A 23,735-nucleotide genomic window follows, 5' to 3' on the forward strand; every position below is an offset into this window, starting at 1 on the left:
TCTTTGCCCTGTGCTCAGGCCAGTATGTGACAGAGGGAGTCATCTGCCCCGTAGGGAGACCAGGTTCCGGGCCTGCCGCGCGCGCACAGAACACACCTTCCCCTCCGTGCGGGCTGAGCACGCAGGCAGAGCTCGCCGCCTGCAGGGCCGGTCTTCCCCGAGGCCCCTGCAAGGGGTGTCCTCCCACCCGGCTGCGCATTGCCCTCTCCTCCCAGGTGTTGTGGTCAGCGCTTCTCTCCCCTTGAGACGTGGCGCCAGAGAGGGTCTGTGGGCACCCTTGAGAGCGAATGTAATCAGCCAGTCTCCTGGACATGCATGCTCTGGCCTGCGGTGTTTTCATGGGCCCCCTGTGGGGCTGTGGACTAAGGCGCTTCCCGGTGACCAGGCCCGACAGCTTTCGCCAGTACTTCACACACTCCTTGCTCAATCCTGGGCCATGCAAAGCAAGGACGGCTTGTGTTGACTCTCTAGACCTTACCGCCACCCTTAGTTTACTTTGGGTGCTCCAGGGCTCTGATAAATGCACCTGCGTCAGTGAAGCCTGTGAGGCAGTTGTGAACAACGGACTTCACACCATGCAAATTGCTTTACCTTTGGTCGTTAAATGAGAGAGCCTCACAGTCCCCCAGTGCCGAGTCATACATAATTGTTTTCCAGGATCTGTTTAAGTGTACATGAATCCTTTAAAAGGCATGGCATCTAATGGAAACACTCTGGGCCCTCTGAATTTTAAAAACACCCTTGACATGTTGGAACATGCACAGATAAACGGATTGATTTAGTGAGCAGTTTTTGTTTGAAAGACATAGATAACGAGTAATAAAATAATTGTGTCTCATTTACACATTTGAGAAATAAGTCTCCCTGTGCCCAGACTTAAAATCGGCATCATGGACAATGCTAATTACATAGATATGTGAGTATATAGGGACTATCCTCTCCTTTCTCCCGTTCATACCTGTAATCAAAATATCAGAAAGAACCTCTCAAGATTTCATTTGTAGACCTCAAGAAAATAGTTATTGGTACCACCTTTGTAAGAAAGAAAAATCCAGAGAGAGTAAACCTTTTGCAACCAGATCATCATTCCTCTACTCAATATAATCAAAGACTAATTTACAACATGTTAGTCTTTATAGCTGCCACGGAATTCATAAAATTAAAAAAATATGCATTTATTTATGCATTGAGAAAATTGGGGTGCAAGCCAGAGGTGTGGGAGGTAAGAGGATTCACCACAGATTGATGGGAAGCAGAACAGGCAGATGGACCAAACTACACTGCAGGGGAGCAGTGGAGGTGCCAGGAGAGGTCTGCAGCACCATGTGGGCCACTTCTGCGGCCTGGAATTGAACTCATGCTGCAGTGTCTGTAAAGAGCTTCACAGTGCTGCACTTAAACTGGTTGCATCACCAGGGAGTCACTCATAAAGTTTCTGAGAAATGTCTTTAAACACCAGAAACAGTAGCTCTGGTAGAGTGGCAAGTCCCACCTCAAGGGATAAAGGAGCTATCTATTGTGTGACTTAACATTTTTTTTTTTTTAACTTCAGCTCAATCTGCTGCATAGATAGTAGCAAATAAGTATGATGCAAGCAAATAAAAACACTTACGTCCAGCAAGGTAGTGTGAAACAGATTCCTAATACCCATAGATTATCTTTAAGATATCCAGTATTTATCTTGTAATCTCTAAAACTATCCAGATTGTTTATTTATTCATAGTAACCTCAAATATGGCATGAGCACTCTTAAAGCATAATCAGTATAAATTAGTATATATTAACATGTTGCTTTGCTATGTGTTAAATCTAAAGGAAAGTGGAGCAAAATCCTTGCTGAGTTGTACCTGATATGAAATCAACGACATTTCTCCCATGTTAACGCCTTCCATCAGTTGATCAGTGTGTTGTAAGTGCCTTCTTTTTACCATACATTTAAGAGTGATTGGGAGGACTGCAGATCATGGTGTGAATAGCTTTTACTCTTAGGTATGAAGAAGAAATTGATTTCCACTTGTCCCAAACATTTCAAAAATTGTTAACACTTTCTGAAGCAAAAGATGAAGGAGTGCCATAAAAATTCCTTTAGAATTTCTGAAACAAAATGCACTAACATCTCGATTTTATAGCAGCAGGATTAGAAAATTACAATTCATAAAAATAATGCCTTGCAAAGTAATCAGTCAATTTGCACTGAAACTTACACACGGTGGGTGATATTTAAAATAAATATACATCGTTTTTTTATTATGTTTAGAGTAGTGCAGTTTTACAAATGAAGTTGAAATACTTTCAAGCTTTTCTATATGTTCTAACCAAAACAATGTTAGAGCATGTTGCCTCATAGTTTACATATAAGAGAATTCTGAATTTTCAAGATTTCCAGTACAAAGGTTGGTTATGTGACTCACTTCAAGTTATATAATTGTTAGCAGAATAGCAGAGTATTTTTTGTGAGTAGTGTTAGCATTTTAACATCACCCTCACCTTTGAGTTGCAGAGCTACTCTGACATCCCAGCAGAGGCTCCTGAGGCACCCAGTGTGAGGAGTGGGGGGTGCTCTCAGGGGGGTCCTGCATGGCATCTCCCCAGGGTGTGAGTGTGAGTGTTTGCACACACGCACGGTCTCCCTAAAATAAATAAGTGTCCAATGGCTTGCAATAGTTTCCATTGTATCGAAAACTTTTGTGGCTTGAAACACATGATTATCTAGGACAATCTATTTCAATTTTACATATAATGACATATTGTTACATCATTTGAATGCACTCACATTTTTTCAGGTATGTACGTTTATAAATTGAGGCATTATTTTAATAATTGCGATGAGGCTCTAACGGCTCAATGTTGTGTAGTCCACTGTTATGAAAACTATCTCAACACTGCTACATTAGTCAGAATTCTTCAGAGAACAGAACCGATGACATGCACACACACACGTTTCTTACATATATAGTAAGGTGTCAGGTGGCACTGGTTGACATGGCTGTGGAGCCCTTGCTGGCCAAATCACGAGTGGCAGCTTAGCAGGACAGAGCCCTGTGAACCTGACGTCCCAGTCTGAGTCCTAAGTCTGGCCACCTACTGTTGTCAAAACCAAAGGCATTCCACTGGAGAATTCTGTCTTGCTCAGGGGAAGCTAATCTTTTTGTTCTAGTCTGTAAATCAACTGATTACATGAGGTTTGAACCCCATCCCATCAGTATGGATCTGGCGTGCCTTGAGACTAACAATTTAACATTAATCTCATCAAAAACACTCACAGAAACGACCAGAATTACATTTGACCAAAAATCTGGATACATCCATAAGCAGTCAAGTGAAATAATCAGTGTCACTATGGCAACATCGCTCTCGTTGCTACACAAAATATTTACTCAAAATGTCTAGCAGAAGGCCAATTAGAAAAAAAAAAAATGTGGGTTGGTGAGGTTTATTTAAATGAATAATTAATTTTGGAATTTTTAACTATTTTTGGAACTTATTTTTTTAATATGTAGGTATCATGTTTAATAATGTCATCATGGTTTTGTTACAGTAATGCTAAATTTCACATGTTGAATTATGTGCAATGCAGTACAAATTTTCTTCTTTCCATCATTATTGTGCTATTTTAAGTCATACACATATATGAAATTTAGATTTGTTAATCAACTCAAATAAGATTTCTAATTATTATAAATTTAAATCAAATGAATATAATCTATTGTTTGTTAAGTTACAAAGTAATAATTAAATAAGCATAATAAACTTTTTATAAAATATTTATTTTAAAAAGAGGACAATTGAAGCTGTGTTAGCAATATTGAGATAGTGTTGTATTGAACTGATACATTTTTGGAAATGTTTCCAGAAAGGTCTTTCTAGTTGGTTATGTTCATCTTTCCAAAGTGATCACTAATGAAACGTCATAGATTTGTGAAAACCGTCATCAGACTAACTTAACATTAGCTAAGTTTTTACGCTTGTTTTTTAAACTACTAGTCATTTTTTCTGTCATTAGGCATTTTACTCTATAGCTCACCTTAGCAAAGTATAATTCTATCATCAGTTGATAAGCATCATAGTCTTAGTTCTCTTTGTTTTTGGTGAATAGCATATCTAATATTCACCATATAAACATTATCAGTATCACATATGGTCACTAACCCATGGGCAGATACTAAACAGATAACAAACATATTCTCTCTTTCTGGACAGACTTTTAAATTGTCACCATTTTGCTTTTTGTGTGTAGAGTCCTGTGGAAAGCTTAACCATGGGTTCCTGGACCCAGGTACTTAGGAATGGATATGATTTCTCTACTTTCAATCTTCGTATCAACAGAATGCTTAGAAATGACACACTTCTGTTGAAATAGCACTAAAGGACACACACTTAGAAATTATACTTTAAGGCACAAGTCATAGCTCAAGCAGAGAGCATTTGACTGAAGAAATTACACTTTAAAGATGATAAATACCTCAAGGAACCAGGGCCCTGAAGGAACATGGGAAGCAGAAAGCCCTGCGCTGCCATCCCCAGTCGCGCAACCATGGATCAGACATGGGAGAGGCCTCCCGTTTCTGATGTTAGGTCAGTGACACTTCCACACGCCCATCATGGCAGGCAGCCTGTCCTAACCCACTAATATACCATGCGGCTTTTCCACACCTCTTGGCAACAAGTAATCACTGAATAAATGATTGCGACTGTCAACATTTTCAGGTCAGATAACAAGATGCATTCTTTGTTTCCCGTATGCCCTAAGATAAATGCATGCTTCTTACCAGAAACACTGTCTTGCTTCACTTTTATGAAGTAATTGCATTTCTAGTAAATATAATTTAATACAACATAATATTCCTATTTCTTAAGATGCACCCAAGTATTTGCAATTCACCTCTTGTTGGATATTTCTGGCATTTCCAGAAATAGGAAAGCCCTATATCTCTGATCATCTTTTACATGATAAACTAGTTTGATCTATTTCAGCAGGTTTTAAGGTGTGTTCCAGAGTTTAGAATCACTATTGTTTGTTCTATTTTCCAGCGGTCCCTCTCTCATCCAACACTTGCTTAGAAGGACACTGTCCTACTCTGAACAGATTGCTGGGGCTGTTTCCATGAGTGATGATGGCCATGGCCAACCACAGAGCAGTTCTTGCTTCATTTGTAAAGTGAGATGTATTTTTGTTTACACATATAGGAAGATATTTACTGGTTCACATCATAGTGACTGAATTATTTTCCTCTGTAGTCACTTTTCTTTTCTTTGAAAAATAGTGAGTGATATTAACAGTCTACAGTATGGTTTGTTGTATGCTTAAAAGTGATTATGATGATGGGAAACCCGTGGGGACTACCATTGAGATGAAAAAAAAAAGAAAAAAAATGTAAATATGTAAAATAAACTGTTATAAAATTTAAAAAAAGTAAAAAAAAGTGATTACGAAAACATAAATGACTAAAAAGCAAATATTTAATATTTCCTAGGTCAGTACACACAAACAGTCAAAATTGCCCAGCTGAGCTGTAAATGCAGTGCCTAGCCAATAAAAATAAGATATATTGATTAAAAATTAAATAAATATGGAATAAATGATAAAATGGATGTATAAAAGAGCCATTAAAATGTAATATACTAAAATTCAGAGAATAAAAATCCAAAATACACTAATAATTTAAAGACATTTAAATTTCTACCTGAAAATTTTTCAATATATAACTTTGTTTGAATATTCTAATGCTTACTAAAATGTAAGTAGGCTAAAGTTATTCATCTTTTCAATGTCATTGACAAAGAAAACCAATCTTTATCACTGAAATATTAATCATCATAAAACATAGCATACTTCTCCAGTGTGATAGTCACAGAGCATATGAATAGATGGCTGATTGTAATAGCAATGACTAATGTAGCATAGAGTTAAAGAATATAAGAGCATATTTTATGAACACCAGGGACAACCCTTAAAAATACATTCTATTGAATTTATCAGGAAAAAAAATTGCTATAGGTATAGAGCTTATTTGACATTGTATAACATGGTTTGAAGCACCTTTGAATGTTGGGGTCCTATCACAGTAAAATGAAACATCATTAGTAATCTAGAAGTTGCTTATCAGCCATGAAAAATTACCTGTATGTCTTAAATTGAAGAAATATTGTTTGAGGACTAAAATTTTACTCACAAGGTTATCACATAGGTAGCTAGGTAGCTGGATGGATGGATGGATGGATGGATAGATCAATAGATAAAGATGTCATAAAGTAATGAAATAACATACCAAGGATTGGACCTGTGTTGGGGGGGAGGGATGTGACCATTATAATTGAAATGACTTTAGAAATTGTGTTCCCACAGTCAGTCATATAAAAGTTGACTCAATAGTTGTTAATAATTGACTAATAGTAATAATAAATTAATATATTAATGTGTAATTTGAGAGACTAGGTTTACAAATTTTAAAAGCCAAACATATTTACAAATGTATTCAAGCTACGTAACCACTTGATTAAGAAGTTAAACCTATCAGTAGGAATAATATGGGTAAGGGCTATGTACCCCTCTTTCTTTTAGAAAGTCATTGGCATAATGACTATGAAAGGGGCTTCTTGAGTCCCACACAGACAGGAGACTGGTCACACTGTGGATGCAGCTGCGCTGGCCTAGAGAACAGGGCAGCAGAGCTGTGAGCCCTAATCGTCCTGGAGGAGGGAATGGCTTCCTTCATGGGTAGTCGACTTCCGGCTGCGAGGCTGCTTAGAATTAAATTTAGAAATGTGCAGCACTATGCATCATACCCTTGGTATTGATGTTTCTTAAAGAGGTATTTATTTGTGCATACAGAGCTGGGGTACAGGCCAGAGGTGCAGGGATGACGAAAGGATTCACCAGAGACAGATGGGGAGCAGAACAGGCAGATTGACCAACCACACTGCTGAGGGGGAAGTGGGCAAGACAGGAGGTGTCTGCTGAGCCATGTGCGTCACCTCCAGGGCGGGGATTGAACTTGCATCCAAGCAGCAGTGAACAGCTTCTCAGTTCTGTGCTTTAACCGTTGTGCCCTCCCTGGTATTGATGTTTTAAGTAATTTATAATATTTACAATAGCCAACAAACTTTAATCTATTAGAGCAAAAAATGTAAGCCCACTTCAAATTCAGTAATCAATTCAAAATAAATAATTTCACATGATTTAGACTTGGACTCTAAGTTGAAATCTTTTTTTTTATATATAATACTGAAAAAATTCTAGAGAATCACATACATTAACACAGACACACTCATATTACTGAAGGTACACAGTAATATGAGATTTGTATGTGAATAGATAGTTAAATACAAACTTATAACATCCAAAAGCACTTCTTATTGCCAGTTAATGTGAATCTTTATTTTGGTCTGCTTTTTATTTTATTTTATTTTTTAAAGATTTATTTATTTATTTTTACATACAGAACTGGGGTACAGGCCAGAGGCTTAGGGGCGGTGAGGAGGCTCCACCAGCGCCAGAATGGGGAACAGAACAGGCAGATCCATGAAGTCCACTGCTGAGGGGAGCAGGGGCGGGTCAGGAGCGGTCTGCCGCGCCCTGTGGTCACCTCCGGGGAAGGCGGGAATCGACCTCATGCGGAAGTGGCTTTAGCTTCTCAGTGCAGTGCTTTAACCCGCTGTGCCACCAGGGAGGGCCTGATCTGCTTTTTATTAATTGATATTTTAATTGGTGCATTGTTAGTTGAAAGACTATTGACCCATTTGATATAATATAGATTTTATATAAAATAACAACAACAACAAAAATAAAGCACTTCATAGAGTTCTTCCATCCTGATATAGTGGGCATGAAACTGGTATGGCTTTCTCTATTTCATAGTAACAAGAAGAGTGGAAAACAAGTTTCAGAACCTGCAAGAATTCAATCCATTGGTGAGGGTTATGAATGTCAACATTTGTCTAGAGATCATAGAGTGTGCAGGAGAAACTATAGCCAAGACTCAAAATAAAGCCAATGCATATGGTCCATTTATGGAAGAATTAAAGGTCATGGTTCACGAAGAGTATGTGGCGACAAGAATGCAGATGTGGCAGCCAGTGGCTGAGGTGTCTGCGGGACCAGGATGAAGGCAGCAAGGAGGCAGTTTGCATTTAACTGAGACACATGCTCATCTGTCGCCCAAACCTCCTCACGTCCTCTGTTTCTTGGGAGTCTGACACTTCTGTTTTGCATCAACAGGACACTTTTGCCTTCAGTGATAAGTTTTGGTCAATGGAAGGAAAAAGTAGGGTCTCTAATGGAAAGAAGAGCTAGAGCTTGAGGAATTTATTATTCCCACTTCTCTTCCTAACAGACTAATTTGTTAGTCTGTTTGCCTTGGGCAAAAAGTCCACATCCATGAGGCTTCCTCTCCCTTGAGGTGCTGAAGTGCTGTTGTGAGCCCTCGTCTGCCTTAGCTACTCCTGCCAATCCCCTTAAGCACCACCACCCCTTGTAGATACTCCCTTCATACCCACTGGGGTATTGCATCTTTCCCTATACAGTAGTATCTCATGGCTTTGTAAATTATACCAAAATGTTTTTGTCTGTATATCCTAAACAACGGATTTAGGAAACCAAGTACTCATATATTTATAAAGAATGTTTGACTTTAAAGGATAATACTGAGACACTATGGTGAATTCAGATGGGATCTAGAGTTGCCACTTACCCGTGCATAAATCTGGGGTCCTAACTCCCATCTATTTTTCCCTGCATAAAGATATTCTAGTGACTTTAACTGAGACAGTCATCTCACCAAGGAATGACACTCTCCCTTAAACAGAGTCATAGTCTTTCAACTACTATGAAAATAAAAATTGAACATCACCTGGTTAAAAAATAAACATGATGCAGAAATGTTTGTATTTTGCAAGAGTTGCAGAACCTCACCAGTTTGTAGTGGCAGGCGACTTGTGATTGTAGAAGAGAGAGGATAATTAAACTTCTTGACTAACAAAGAGGAAACAATGTCTTTTATTAATGATATGAGATTTATTGTATTGGCTTAAAAAATTCTGCGTGGCATTAGTTGTCTCTAAACTAGCTAATTGAAACTGCCTTCAACAAAATTCCAGACTCAGCTCAGGAACCCCAACCTCACTATATTCTACAGTGGAGGGTGAGGTCTGATATAGAAGAAAGAAATGCTGCAGAAGCTAAGATAAAGGCAGGGAGAAGTTTACCATCATCTCTGAAAACCTCTGTGTTTATTTTGTTCTCTCTAGGTAAGAGATGATTGCTGAAGATGCTGCAGTGGAATTGGGTTCCCTGATTTCAGTAGAAATAATGAGTGAACTGAGGGATAGGAGCCAGTTGGTAGCACTTAACCTTTAGAGAGCCCTGTAGAGCAAATGGTGGGTGAAATTAGCGTAACCAACCACTGAAGCAGATTAGTAATCAGAGTGTTTGACCAGCAGAGAATCATGGAGAAGGCTAACTGATTATAAAGTCTTTAGGGCTAGAACAGATGTGGAACCTGCAAAGGTGTACTTTGTGCTATTTAATTAGAAAAATTCTTGTACTTATGAGAAAAATCCTAAGTCAAGCCATACTCCCTATAAATTAAGAATAGATGAATACATTCTTAGCAGTGAAATGAAAGGGGGAGAGAAGAAAGAATAGTTTTCACTGAAAAAGACAATATCTAGTGAGCAAACATAAGCATTATCCCCAATGGTGTCAGGTCATGTTGAGATGACTGTCCACTATTGTCCACGACCAATGAGTGTGACATTATTCAAGAGAGATTATTATGAAGTTATTGGTCACTCTGTTTAGAAGAGAGAAATAGGAACTGTGGAACATGGATGAGGATGTTTATTTTAATTCTGCAGAAAATATGTTATGATAGTATACTTAGAAAACTTAAGAAAACATTCTAAATTGTTGCAGACAGTAATATAATCACTGAATGCATACACACAACAGCTACACTAGGAGACATTTACTTTAGAAACAACGTAAATGCATATTAAAGTATAAGTTAAAAATGAACCTCATGACATACCTAAGAAATTCTTAACGGGCACAAAATACACTTGAATAAGTGAAAGACATTTGATAAGACATTCAAACTATAACCTATTTTGTTTTCATTAAGGTAATGTCAATTAAAATATCCAGAGGGCTTTTTTTGTTGTTGATTTGTTAGAAAACAGATGCTACAATTCCAGCTTCGTGCGGAAAAATAATTAAACAATGACTGTAAAGTTATAAAACATACAAATTATAGAATTGTTGCCTTATGTGATGCTAAGTAATATTGTCAAATTTGAATAATTAATAAAGTGTGATAGTGATGTACTAGAATAAAGAGAAAGGGGACTGATGGAATAAAATAATATATATATGAGAATTAAATATATAATGGCAACGTCTCAGTAGTAAGGGGGGGTGTATTACTCAATAAGTACCGTCAGGAAAACTGAGTAGTCACATAAGGAAAACGAAATTTTCTCCCATTATCCAAAATTACAACAAGCTTATTCCTGGTAAATCAAAGGCATGAAAAATGTATGAAGCTTAAAACGCGTGGCAGAAGCCTCTCCAAAACTCAGTTTATAAACATAAAGTAGGAAAAGTGTGCCTTTCTATGAAAATAGAATGTTATGAACAGAACATGTGTGTCGCTGCATTTGCGTCTGCAAAGTGGAAGCTGTGCAGCCGGGCGCGCCGCGCCCGGCGGAGGGCGGACAGGCGGTCCTGCCACCACTGTGCTGCTTCGCAACAACTTTTATGTGGTGTCAAGACTTATTTTTCCAAAATCCAATGTAAAGTATAAGAGAAAATACTTCTGCAAAGTGCCAATGAATTCTGAGATATAGTTATTATATTTGATGCACAAGATGTGTGCGATGCTATGCTTGGAAGAGCACCTTTAAAAACGGCATTTTTTGTTAATTGTTTTAGTTTACATGCAGTGTAATGCGCATTTATCAAGAGTTCAAGGAATATTAACATCTGTGTGTAAAACCATGAAGCCGCCTGCAGATCCCAGCACAGGTCGCCTCTGTCACCACAGAAGGTTGTTCCGCCTGGCTCCCACGCTGTAGAAACATGTACTGTTTTGATCTATTTGACTTCACCTGGTTTATTTTGGCTTACCTGATTTAGAAATTCATATTAATGGATTCAGACGTCACTTATTTTGATGAGCATAATGGCCTTTGAGATTTATCCATGTGATTGTGTGTATCTGTAGTTCATTAGTCAATCTATTGCTGAGTAGAAATACTTCTATAAAGACCACCATATTTTAGCCATTCCTCTGTTGGTGGATATTTTGAATATTTCGGAACTTTCAGCACCATGAGCAAAATTGTTAAAATATCCTTATTCAGACCCTCCCTGATGACATACTGGTTAGGACACAATACTGCAAACTAGCTGCCTCCACTTCAGTGAGAGTTTGAGACCCGCCCCAGAGGTGACCACATGGCGCGGCAGACCTCTCCTGACCCGCCCGCTGCTCCCCTCAGCAGTGCACTTCGTTGATCTGCCTGTTCTGCTCCCGACTCTGTCTCTGGTGAAGCCTCTCACCCCTTTTACCTCTGACCTGTACCCTAGTTCTGCATGCACAAATAAATCTTTAAAAAGCAAAACAAAACAGCAATGTTCTTATTCAATGTCGTACATATATTTAAATTATTTCGGGGGAAGAGTAGGCTGGCTAATGTGTGTGTGTAAAACTTTACACACACATATTTGTCTAGGTGTGTGTGTGTGTGTGTGTGTGTGTGAAGTAATTTTTTTAAAGGATCATGCTTTTTTTTTTAAAGATTTATTTATTTGTGCATACAGAGCAGGGGTACAGGCCAGAGGTGCATGGGGGTGAGAGGCTTCATCAGAGACAGAGTGGGGAGCAGAACAGGCAGATCGACAAGGTACACTGCTGAGGGGAGCAGCGGGCGGGTCAGGAGAGGTCTGCCAGCCATGTGGTCACCTCCGGGACAGGGATCGAACTCATGCAGAAGTGGCTTTAGTTTCTTAGTGCTGTGCTTTAACCCACTGAGCCACCAGGGAGGGCCCCTAAAGGATCATGCGTTTACCTCCTACCAGTACAGTACAAACTACCAATAAAGATTAATGCTGAAGTCATTAGAACTGGAGAACTCTTAAAACCCCATTCTAAGTTGTTTCATTTTTTTAAGATTTATTTATGCACACAAGAACCGGGATACAGGCCGATGGTGTGGGGTGAGAGGATTCACCAGAGATAGAATGGGAGATCCTAACAGGTGGATTGGCTGAAATACACTGCTGAGGGGAGCAGGGTGGGAGACAGAGGAGGTCTGCTGTGCATGTGGGTCACTCGCTGGCTGGGGGGGAGCCAGTGTTCAGTGGCTGAAGGCAGCTTCCTAGTGTCGCACCAGCAGGGAGGGCCCGGCTTCTAACTTGTATGGAGATGTAGTAATACACACTATTTCTCACATAAATTATTTTTTTCCATTTTTGTTCTGTCAGCTGTGTAAAAATAGATCACAAATTAGATAGTCTTATATATGAATTGTTTATTTCTCCCTGATGAAAATAATTAAGTAACTTTAAGTAGATAAGTTTGAGTCTTTCAAATTACTGGTGAGCTTGTTAAAATTAATATTTTCATTCACTGGAAATCATATACCCGTTATGAGGCCGGGAGCTAATGATCTGTTTCTGCATGTTTAGATACACTGTTTAAATATGTAACGATATACAAATTTCAAGCTAAAGTTCATATGACATTTGAATCTATGAGTGAGTTTATAGTTAGAAAAATCGCAAAACAATTAAGGATGGAGTTTGCATATTATTTAGTTTTATTGCCTCGTTGGCATAGAACAGTTCCATTACTGCCCCAAAGCATCATAGTCCGCCCTCCCCCCATCACCAAGTCCTTGTATCCTTATATCACCAAGTGCTTATATCTAAACTTAGATGGAAACTGATACACAGAATGAACGCAAAGGAACATGGGTGAAGCTTGAAGGCATTCTGCTAGGTGAAATAAGGAGATCTCACTTCTTTCTATTTAACCTGAGATAAAACACAGTGCACACACCCACATACCCACACACACACATATATACACACACACGCATAGAGAACAGATTGGGCATTGCCAGAGGGGGATGGAGTGAGGCAAAATGGGTAAATGGAGACTAAAGGCACAAACAGCTGGTGGCTGTTGGTAATTGTCATGCTGTGTAGTGTATATTTGAAAATTGCTAAGAAAACAAATATTAAAAAGCCTCATCATGAGAAAACAATCACTTGTGACTGTGAATGCAGACCCAGGTCAACTAGACTTTTTGTGGTGATCATATCACACTATATAAATATGCAGTATTATACTATGTTGTGTACTTGAATGTATTAGAATGTCATATGTGAAAAAATAACAAAATAACAAAATAAGGCTGAAGACTAGCACACAAAATCAAGATGAAGGCATAGTGTGTTACTGATTTCTAACTGCTTCTGTACCTAGTAGGTATCCACTTTCAGTAGCAGCTGCACTGCTAACCTAATGTTTGTGTCACTGCTTAGAGAAGCTCTGAGGACTTTTGGGTTGATAACCAACCTTATCATATTTGATTCTGATAAATTTCAGGCTAGTATAAGAATTAAAATGAAAATAAGGGGATGGATTTTTCTGTCTCCAAGCTGAACATGTACGTATATAGTGGAACCAGATCTGAGACATGGAAAAAACTTCTTAATCAATAAGTCGGAATTGGACTGCCTGTGTCACCTCAAAATCTCATAAAACAACTTTGAAATCAGGATTTTTTTTTCTCGTGTCATTTTTAGAAACAGAGTGACATACAGATATAATTGTCCACATATCTGAAAACTTATTAACTGAGGTGACCTGAGGGATATTGAGAGAAAAAAAAAAATTGCTGTGTCAAACCTACAATGCCTCACAGACCTTGGGGGTTACTTGTTGTCTAGCTCCCGTCTAACAACCACGGAAGGTTTTCCTAGTTAGTTACTAAGCGGGGCATCTGGTGGGGTTTTAGTAAGGAATCATATTGGTTGTGGAGCTGTTTTGACATCACGTAGTAAAAACGGCATTAACATATACACCTGGCATATGACTACACATCAGACATCCTGATGAGAGCAAGGAGAAAGACAGGATAGAAGAAAGGAAGACAGGATGAAGAAGGAATGATGTTTGTGTTAGAATCTGAGAAAAATAGATTGAGAGTTATCAGTGGGGAAAAGGAAGGAGGTGGGTGAAGGGGTAAATTTGATGATGAAGGAGCCTGGATGGAGGGGTCAGTGCCGTGTGGTGTACACACACCTTGAGGTTAGAAACTGCATGCCCCTGGCACCAACAGTAAATCAATAGGATTTCTATTAAAAATTGCTCATTTTCTGGCCCACCCTGGTCGCACAACGGGTTAGGATACAGTACTGCAAGTTAGTGGCGGCTGCTTCAGGGCGAGTTCGATACCCGGTCCCGAGGTGACCCACATGGCTCAGTGGACCTGCCCACTGCCCCCCTCAGCAGTGGACTTCCTCGATCTGCCTGTTTTGCTCCCCACTCTGTCTCTTTCACTGACCCTGCACCTCTGGCTGTAGCCCCATTTTCTGTATGCATAAATAAATAAATCTTTAAAACAATTACTTCTTCAACATGAAAACATTGATAATTTAAAAATAATGGATTTTCCTCTCACCCTTCACATCTCTGGCCTGTACCCCAGTTCTACATGAATAAATAAATAAATCTTAAAAAAAATGGATTTTACCTCTTCTTTCAATTTATTATCCTATCAGTGTAATATATGCAGATGTTTTGCATCATTGTAAGTTATTATATGACTTACAATGATAGACACCGAAACAGGCAATAGAATTTCATTTAAAAATACTTTTTTCTGAAAGGAACTCTCCTGCACTGCTGGTGGGAATGCAAACTAGTACAACCACTATGGAAAACTGTTTGGAGGTTCCTCAGACTGCTTAACATGGAGCTTCCCTAAGACCCAGCAATCTCACTCCTAGGTATCTACCCAAAAGACACAAAAACACTGATTGAAAAAGACACCTGCACCCCCATGTTTACTGCTGCTTTATTTACAATCGGAAAATCATGGAAGCAGCCCAAATGCCCAAAAGTAGATGACTGGATTAGAAAGATGTGGTACATATATACAATGGAATATTACTCAGCAACCAAAAAAGAGAAACACATGTCTTTTGCAGCAACTTGGATGGAGCTGGAAAAGATCATGCTTAGTGAGATAAGCCAGAAAGAGAAAGAAAAATACCGGATGGTTTCACTCATAGCAGGAGTATAATGGACCAGGCGAGAAAATAACAAGAATAATGAACAACCATATACCAGAGACATTTTGCAGGGGTGGAGTGGGGAATGGGATCAAAAACGGGGGGTGGGGAGGGAAGTGCACAGGATTATGGTGGTGGCACACGGGTGACTTGGTGATGGGAAACCCGCGGGGATTACAATTGAGATGGGGAAAAAATATATACAAAATGATGTAAAAATAAACTGTTATTAAAAAAAAAAATTCTGGGCCCTCCCTGGTGGCACAGCGGGTTACAGCACAGCAATGAGAAGCTTAAGCCAATTCCGCATGAGTTCCATCCCCGCCTGCCCCAGAGGTGACCACAGGGCGCGGCAGACCTCTCCTGACCCGCCCGCTGCTCCCCTCAGCAGTGTACTTTGTCGATCTGCCTGTTCTGCTCCCCACTCTGTCTCTGGTGAAGCCTCTCACTGCCTCTACACCTCTGGCCTCTACCCCAGTTCTGTATGAATAAATAAATAAATCTTTTTTTAAAAAAAGCCTTTAAAAATATTTTTCTGCATACAAAATTAATCAGTTTCTTATAAAATAGAGCCAAAAAATTCTATAAGTTTACAATCAAGTAGTATTTTGATATGACATTTATATTAAATAAGATCAAATTTTGTCCATAAAATGTTAATATTATGCTTGAAAAACCATTAAATTTTAAGATTACTCAAAATGATATGGCTAAGAAGGTAAATTTTAGAGAAAAAGTAATTTAAATTAGCACTAAACATAAAATTATATATTTGAAACTATGAAGCTAAAATATTAATGAAGTGCCATTTAGGGCTTTCAAAGGGCAACAATTCAGGGATTGTCCTAGATTGTTGCAAAGAGTTTAAACTGGTAGAATTTTTCTGGCTGGTGACCTGTCAAAGCCCATCCCAATTTTAAAAGTACATACCTTGGACCTGTCTGATGGCACAAGGGGTTAAGTCACACAACTATGAAGCTGTCAGCAGCCACTGCAGCACAAGTTTGATCCCCGGTTTTCAGGGACTGACCCACGTGACGCAGCAGACGCCTCCCGTCGTGACCGCTGCTCCATCAGCAGCGGATTTCAGTCAGGCGTTCGCTTTGCTCCCCGCTCTGCCTCTGGCGAATCCTCTTAGCCCCCACATCCCTGACCTACACCGCAGTCCTTGTATGAATAAATAATCTTTAGAAATAATAATAATAATAAATAAAGGTACATATCTCTTGACTTAATGATTTCAAACACATGCCAAAAATATATTTCACCAAGGAACAATTTGTAAATGGGAAAATACCGGATATAATCAAAGTGCGGATCTACGAAGCCTAGTTAAAGTATATATACCAAAACCACAAAAGGAATACTATAGCCATTGAGTAGCAACTTTTAAATTTTTATATTTCCTTTGCTGTATACATGTACTAAAAATATAAAAAATAAAAATCATCTGCATAAACCTTCTTGATATCTTTACTTATTTTTATCAAAGTTAGTTGATACATTAAAGATGATGCACATTAAATGTGTTGATGTAAAACCAAGTTTACCTTTTTAAAATATTTCTTCATGCAAGAGCTGGGGTATATGGGGGTGCCACAGATAGGAGGGGTGAGAGGACTCCCCAGAGACAGAGTGGAGGCACAACAGGCAGATCTCCTGAAACCCACTGCTGAGGGGGCAGCGGGCAGGCAGGAGGGGTCTGCTGCGCCCCGGGGGTCCCTCCTGGCCGGGGGATGGGACTCCCCTTGCAGTAGCAGGAGGTACATTGATCGTGCTGTTACCCTGAGCACCAGGGAGGCTCCAATTTCACTTCTACATTTGACTACTGTAGTTAACCAAGTATTACCTTACATTTAATTATATGGATGAGACTGTAATGACAATGTCATTTCATAACTTATTAAAATATAAATTCAATGCCTGTAAATAACAAATGTGTATGGTTGTTATGCAGCTGTATTTCCCTCATATGTATGCATCATAGGAAATAGGTATACATTTAGATGATACTCAATTTCTGTTGCAAAGAATATCAGGATGGTATACTTGAAAAGAACGAAATATGTAAGCACTCCATATAAACTTCCCTTTAAAATTTGAAATATGTTTTGTGAAACCACAATTAACCACATTTTGATTGCATTACTAAATATATATTAAGCTATTTTGTTTAGAATATATAGAACTTAAAACGTTCACCCTATATTTAATTCTTTCAAATAAATGCTATGCAATTATTTTTTTTAATATTGATTTATTTATGTATACAGAACTGTGGTACAGGCCAGAGGTGAAGGGGCAGTGAAGGAACTCACCAGAGACAGAGTGGCGAGCAGCACAGGCAGATGAACGAAGTACAGTACTGAGGGGAGCAGCGGGAGGTCAGCAGAGTTCTGCTGAGCAAAGTGGGGGCTGGGCATCGACCTCGCACAGAGTTGGCCACAGCTAGCTTGCAGCGCTGTTGCACCACCAGGGAGGGCCCCTATCTGACTATTCTATCTGCTACTCTGTAACTTAACCATATAGCTAAAATAATTGTGCACATCTACCATTTGAGTAAAATTTTGCTAATGTAATGAAAATGTTGCATGAGATTTTTGGATAATCAATTTAAATAATTTTAATGCCCTATTCCTATTTTTAAAATGATGACCTTATCTTTACATTAATTTTTAAAAGAATCACCAAATATTATATAACTTTATAAGTTAAGTTTCCATAACTTCAATGTTTAAAATTTAGCTGCCACAACTTTGTGTGAGATTGTCATGGAAACATGGAGAGTTTAGCTTGAAAGGCTTAAAGTTCAAAGAGCCAGAGAAGATTTTCAGTATTTTATGACATAAGAATTTAGATTCTTATTTTTATGTGCATGTAAAGAAGTTGTGCCAATTTACTGAATTAATTTGGAAAACAAACATGTTTTAATTAAAATAATTTGAACTATTTCAAGCAAAAGTTTTCTTTGAATTCAGTAATATGTAGAAATATTTTTTTATCTGTGCACTAACTTTATTTTATTTTTTTTAAAGATTTATTTATTTGTGCATACAGAACTGGGGTACAGGCCAGAGGCTCAGGGGCGGTGAGAGGCTTCACCAGAGACAGAGCGGGGAACAGGCAGATGGACGAAGTACACTGCTGAGGGGAGCAGGGGGCGGGTCAGGAGAGGTCTGCCACGCCCTGTGGTCTCCTCCAGGGCAGGCGGGAATCGAACTCATGCGAAAGCGGCTTTAGATTCTCAGTGCTGCGCTTTGACCCGCTGCGCCACCAGGGAGGGCCTGTGCACTAACTTTAAAAGAGTAAACACAATTTTTGAAAATATACCTATTTGAACAACATTGCTATCATCTTTATGTTGGGTATTCTTTATTTCTGCAAAGAGGGACATGCTCAATTTGCATAGGAAAAGAAAGCGGCACATAGGTAGAATCTTCTAACGGTATTATCTGATCTTATGGAACATTGAGTTCTGTACTGTAGCATGGCGTAAAGATGTTAGCGCCAAAGCCCTGTGGCGTTCATCACCGTTGCGGAATGGTTGTGCCTGTCTTGCCCAATGAGAACACTTGGGGTAATGAAAAAGTGCTAATGATCTTCTAGCCCACTTGTAACCGAGAATTAAGTAAAGGAATCACAGGAAGGCAAACGCTTGACTTTTTTTTTCCCTTTCTAAATCGCCTTCCCTGTTGTAGTTTGATAAGACAGATACATCAATCACACTATCTCCTTTAAGATGACCTTTGGAAATTTCATTGAATAACCACAGTTCTAGCACAATTTATGACTTTCAGTAGACTATGATTCTAACCAGCCCTACCAGGTGACAGCTAGAAATAAAGAACTCATTATGTGTTTGAAACAGCACATCGTTTAGAAATCTATCATATTAGATTTAATGCCCAGCAGACAATTATATAAATTAATTTAGACAAGTGGAAATTCTGCACTTGGCATAGATTATCTATCCTGTTTTGGTGGCAAACATTGTTTTAACTAAAAAAAAAAAAAGATTGCAGAGAATATGTTTTCATACTTGTATTGAAGTGAGCTCTCTTTCTCATGAAATTGGACATACTCCCGTTCTAGCTACAGCAAGACCCAGCATTGTAACCAGACAATGTTACCAGTGTTTGTCTCTAGGTGTGCTGCAGCCGGTCTTCTGTGCCTGTGCCGTACAATGGCCAGGTGAGAGACGCAGGCTTCATGCATGCAGGACAGAATTCCTTTGTGCTGCTAACGACTTCATCTGGTAACCTGCAATAGTGTTTGCAGTTCATTTTGGCATTATGTTTCCTTTTTAGTACAATGATTTTTTTTTTTTTAATGTATACATATTTCTGTTGGGAGTTGACATACCTCCCAGAGTTAGTCTGCCCACATCGCTGCCCTTTCAGGTTCTGACTGTAGCCAGGGGAGGGGTGCTGCCTTGAGGCAGACAGGCCTGCTCTCCTCTAAGCAAAGCTCTTGCTCTCTGGATGAAGTCTGGTGCTTACTTAATGGAGACAGCAGCTCTCTACATAACTAGCAGCTTAACGACTGCCACATCTGCCAGCTGTTTACTTTCCAGTCGAGAGTGAGCAGAGGTCCTGCACCTAATCCTCAACTGGGCACAGTGGGTTTGCTTTTGCTGATCGTGAATGGAAAACCAATTTTACATCCTTCATGTTTTTATCCCTTTGAAAAACTGAGCCATGCTAATGTGGTTTAAGATCCCTAAAATCCCAGGCACAGGCTTCACCAACTTGAATCTCAAGGTCTCCTTACCCTTTCTCGTCCACAGATTTGTTTGGTGCAACTAAAAAAGTAAATAAGGAAAATAAGAATCAGCCTCCGATCCCCTTTCACATCTCCGTTTATGTTATTTATACTTTGTAAGCCATTGATGGCATATATGTGTGTGTGTGTATGTGTGTGTGTGTGTGTGTATATATATATATATACACACACATATATATGTATATACATACACACACACACACACACACACACATATATATATATATATATACACACACATATATATATATATATTTAGGTCAAGGTGTTTATTCCACATAATAATCTAGTGTTTCTAATGATATTAATGTGGTAATTTTTTTTTTTAATAACACAGCTGCCTTGGGTGTTTTCCCTGGGAAAATTATTTCATCAGGAGATGTGTTTTCCTGTCACCAAAAGACAATTTACAGATGTATCTGCAGGGTGCTGTGTGTGTTTGCTTCAGCAACTCTTTATTAAACTGTTGTTACATGCCGAGTAGTATTTTGTGCACTTTATATAAATAGGTACTTTTAAAAATAGGTATACTGTGAATTTGTGCAACAGTTCTCTGAGGTGTTAGTTACTTTCCCATGCAGAGTTAAGTAAGATACCAAAGGCGACAAATTGAGAGACTGTGTTTGAGTTCACTTATATATATACACATACACCCACATATATGTGTATACATGTATACATACGTGTATACATGCATGCATATGTATATGTGTATATACATATATATAGTTGTATATATGTGTAAATTTACATCATGTTTAAATTATATGTGTGTGTACAGACAGACACACACACAGAAACACACACACACATATTTATATTATTCTTCATTTTGTACATTGTTTTCACCTCAGCTGTGATCCCCATGAAACTCCCACCACCACTTCACCCATGTGCCATCACCATAGTCCCATGTGCTGTTCCCATCCCCATTTTGTTCTGTCCCTCCATAGAATATCTCTGGTTCATAGTAGTTAGTTGATACAGAACTGGGGTACAGGCCAGAGGCTCAGGGGCGGTGAGAGGCTTCATCAGAGACAGAGTGGGGAACAGAACAGGCAGATCGACGAAGTACACTGCTGAGGGGAGCAGCGGGCAGTCAGGAGAGGTCTGCCGCGCCCTGTGGTCACCTCCGGGGCAGGCAGGAATCGAACTCATGCGGAAGTGGCTTTAGCTTCTCAGTGCTGTGCTTTAACCCGCCGCGCCACCAGGGAAGGCCTGGTGTTCTTTTTTACTTTATTAAAATTACATCTATCTGTCCACCTATTTTTTTTCTTTCTTCCTACATTCCTGCTGTGAGCGAAACCACCAGATATTTTTCTTTTTCTTTCTGGCTTATTGCACTAAGCAAGATACTTTCCAATCCCATCCATGTTGCTGCAAAAGGCATGAATCTATATTTTTGATTTCTGAGTAATATTCCATCATGTATATATACCACATCGTCTTGATCCAGTCATCAATTTTTGGGCATTTGGGTTGATTCCTCCTCATTCCTATTGTAAAGAGAGTGGCTGTAAACAATAATGAGATAACCACCTCATACCAGTGAGAATGGAACATACTAAAAAATAAGCAACAATAAAAGTTGGTCAGGGTGTGGAGAAAAAAGAACTCTCCTATACTGCTGGTGAGAATGCAAACTTGCACAATCACTATGAAAAGCTGTGTGGAGGTTTCTCAAACTGCTAACAATGACTTCACTGCTTTAAAAAAAAAAAAAGTGTCAGTTTGCAAACTTGGGAACTTCCCAGGTAAAATCTGAAACCAGGCCCCATAATGGAGGGCAAAAGAGACCTAAGAAAGAAGCAGCCTGCTCCAGATAGGTAGGTAGCAGATTTAATAACCATAAAAATTTACAAAGGAGTTTGTCTTGGGCAGCTGAAATCCCAGTGGGTCTCTGAAGCCTCCCACCGAGTACACAGTTTGCATAACTTCAGCCGCCTGCACTCTGCCCAACCACTTGGCTATCCCAAAGGTAAGCTCCTGAAGTGTCTGTGGAAGGGTGGACAGAACACACTGGCCAAGGCAAGGGAGTGATTGTGGGGCTCAGCTCCTAAAATATGTAACACGTGTATTTACACTTCCTCCAATGATGTAAGTTTTTCTATCATTTGATGGATACAGCAACTTTCATTATAGATAACCAAGGACCTGGTTATCTTGATCCAGAAACAAGCCTGTTTCTCTTGATTTCAGAATAGCCGTTTGTCCTGATTCCCAGTTCCACTTATCTGGAAATTGATCCCAAATGAAGTGCTGCAGATTCTAGAGAGCGAATGAGACAATGATGTGGAAGAATAGAAAATGTCTTTTCATGATATTAACTTCCTTATTACTTAAGGTAAAATAGTGGCTTTGAAGATGATTTGTTCAGTAAGAGGGAAGACATGAATGCATGGATGTCTGCCTTTGTAAAAAGAACCAGATAAATTAGGTTCTTTCCTCAAATAACCTAAATCACCTCAGTGTCAAATATTACCTTCCTTCTACAGAAAAGTTAAGCCAAGACATGCTTGAGTCTTTTACCCTTTAATGTTCAGTTTTCATTAAGAAATATGTTCAGATATAATTATAGAAGTCATTTTTTTATTCTTCAGATAGTCAAACTTGTTGCTCCAATATGTTGGAAAAACAGATTTTATTATAGGTGCTTAAAAATATCATGAGGTTGAGGTAATGTTTATATAAAAGATTAAAGATTAGGCCTCAGGAGTTTATTGTCTTAGAACAGAGGTGTACACGGGCTGGGTGGAGGCGTTCTCTATCAGCAGGGACTCTTTCAGCAAGAACTTCCAGGAGCTATTGCCTGCTGTTCTACACAGGAAAACTTTAGTGGGCAAACATCCCATCCTTTGATGTGTTCAGGTGTGTGTGGTTTATTTCTTCTCAACAGTTGGGATTTCTTTTTTCTTTTTTTTTTAACATCATTCTTCATTTCTTCATTTTGTGCATTTTTCCATGTCAGTTGTGATCCCCATGGGCTTCCCACCACCACTTCACCGGTGTGCCATCACCACAGTCCAGTGTGCTCTTCCCTTCCAGTTTGGAATTTCTAACCAGCAGCCCCTCTCTGTTCCCCTTGGCACAGACGGCAATGACCGCTAGAACCATGATCTGCCTGCCCTGTCTGAAAGGATGCTGTGAATGAAGGCATTAAGAGGGAACAGTCGGGTCTTCCCATTCAGGCAGCGTTAAGTTCGTTAAGTTAAAAGCACCACTCTTTGTAATTCAAATATATATTTTGTCCCCAACTTTTGTTTATTGCCATTTGCCATTCTTTTCTTTTCCCCATCAGTTTTCTTGTCAACAGATTTAAAAAGGTAATTGTCTTCTTGACTCCAGAAAGCATCAGCTCTCTGAAATGTTGACGTCTGCATTCTGTTTTTTGCCAAGTTAGCGTTTGTGAAAATAAATTTTAAGTTAGATAAGAGTGTGAAATGTTGCTGCTTGGTCTATAGTGTTTAGGCTCTCAAGGATAATATTGAAACACTATTATGTTCTAGGAACCAGACTAAGAGCAAAAACCGTAATAGTCAAAAGCCCCCTCTTTGGGGTGGGGGGCTTTTATTTCATTGGGGAGGTGAGGATAAAAATAATTTTGTTGCAAAATAATGAACAACCATATACCAGAGACATGTTGTGGGGG

Source organism: Condylura cristata, unplaced genomic scaffold (assembly GCF_000260355.1).
Source record: "Condylura cristata isolate star-nosed mole 26May11 unplaced genomic scaffold, ConCri1.0 scaffold00018, whole genome shotgun sequence".
NCBI classification, from domain to species: domain Eukaryota; kingdom Metazoa; phylum Chordata; class Mammalia; order Eulipotyphla; family Talpidae; genus Condylura; species Condylura cristata.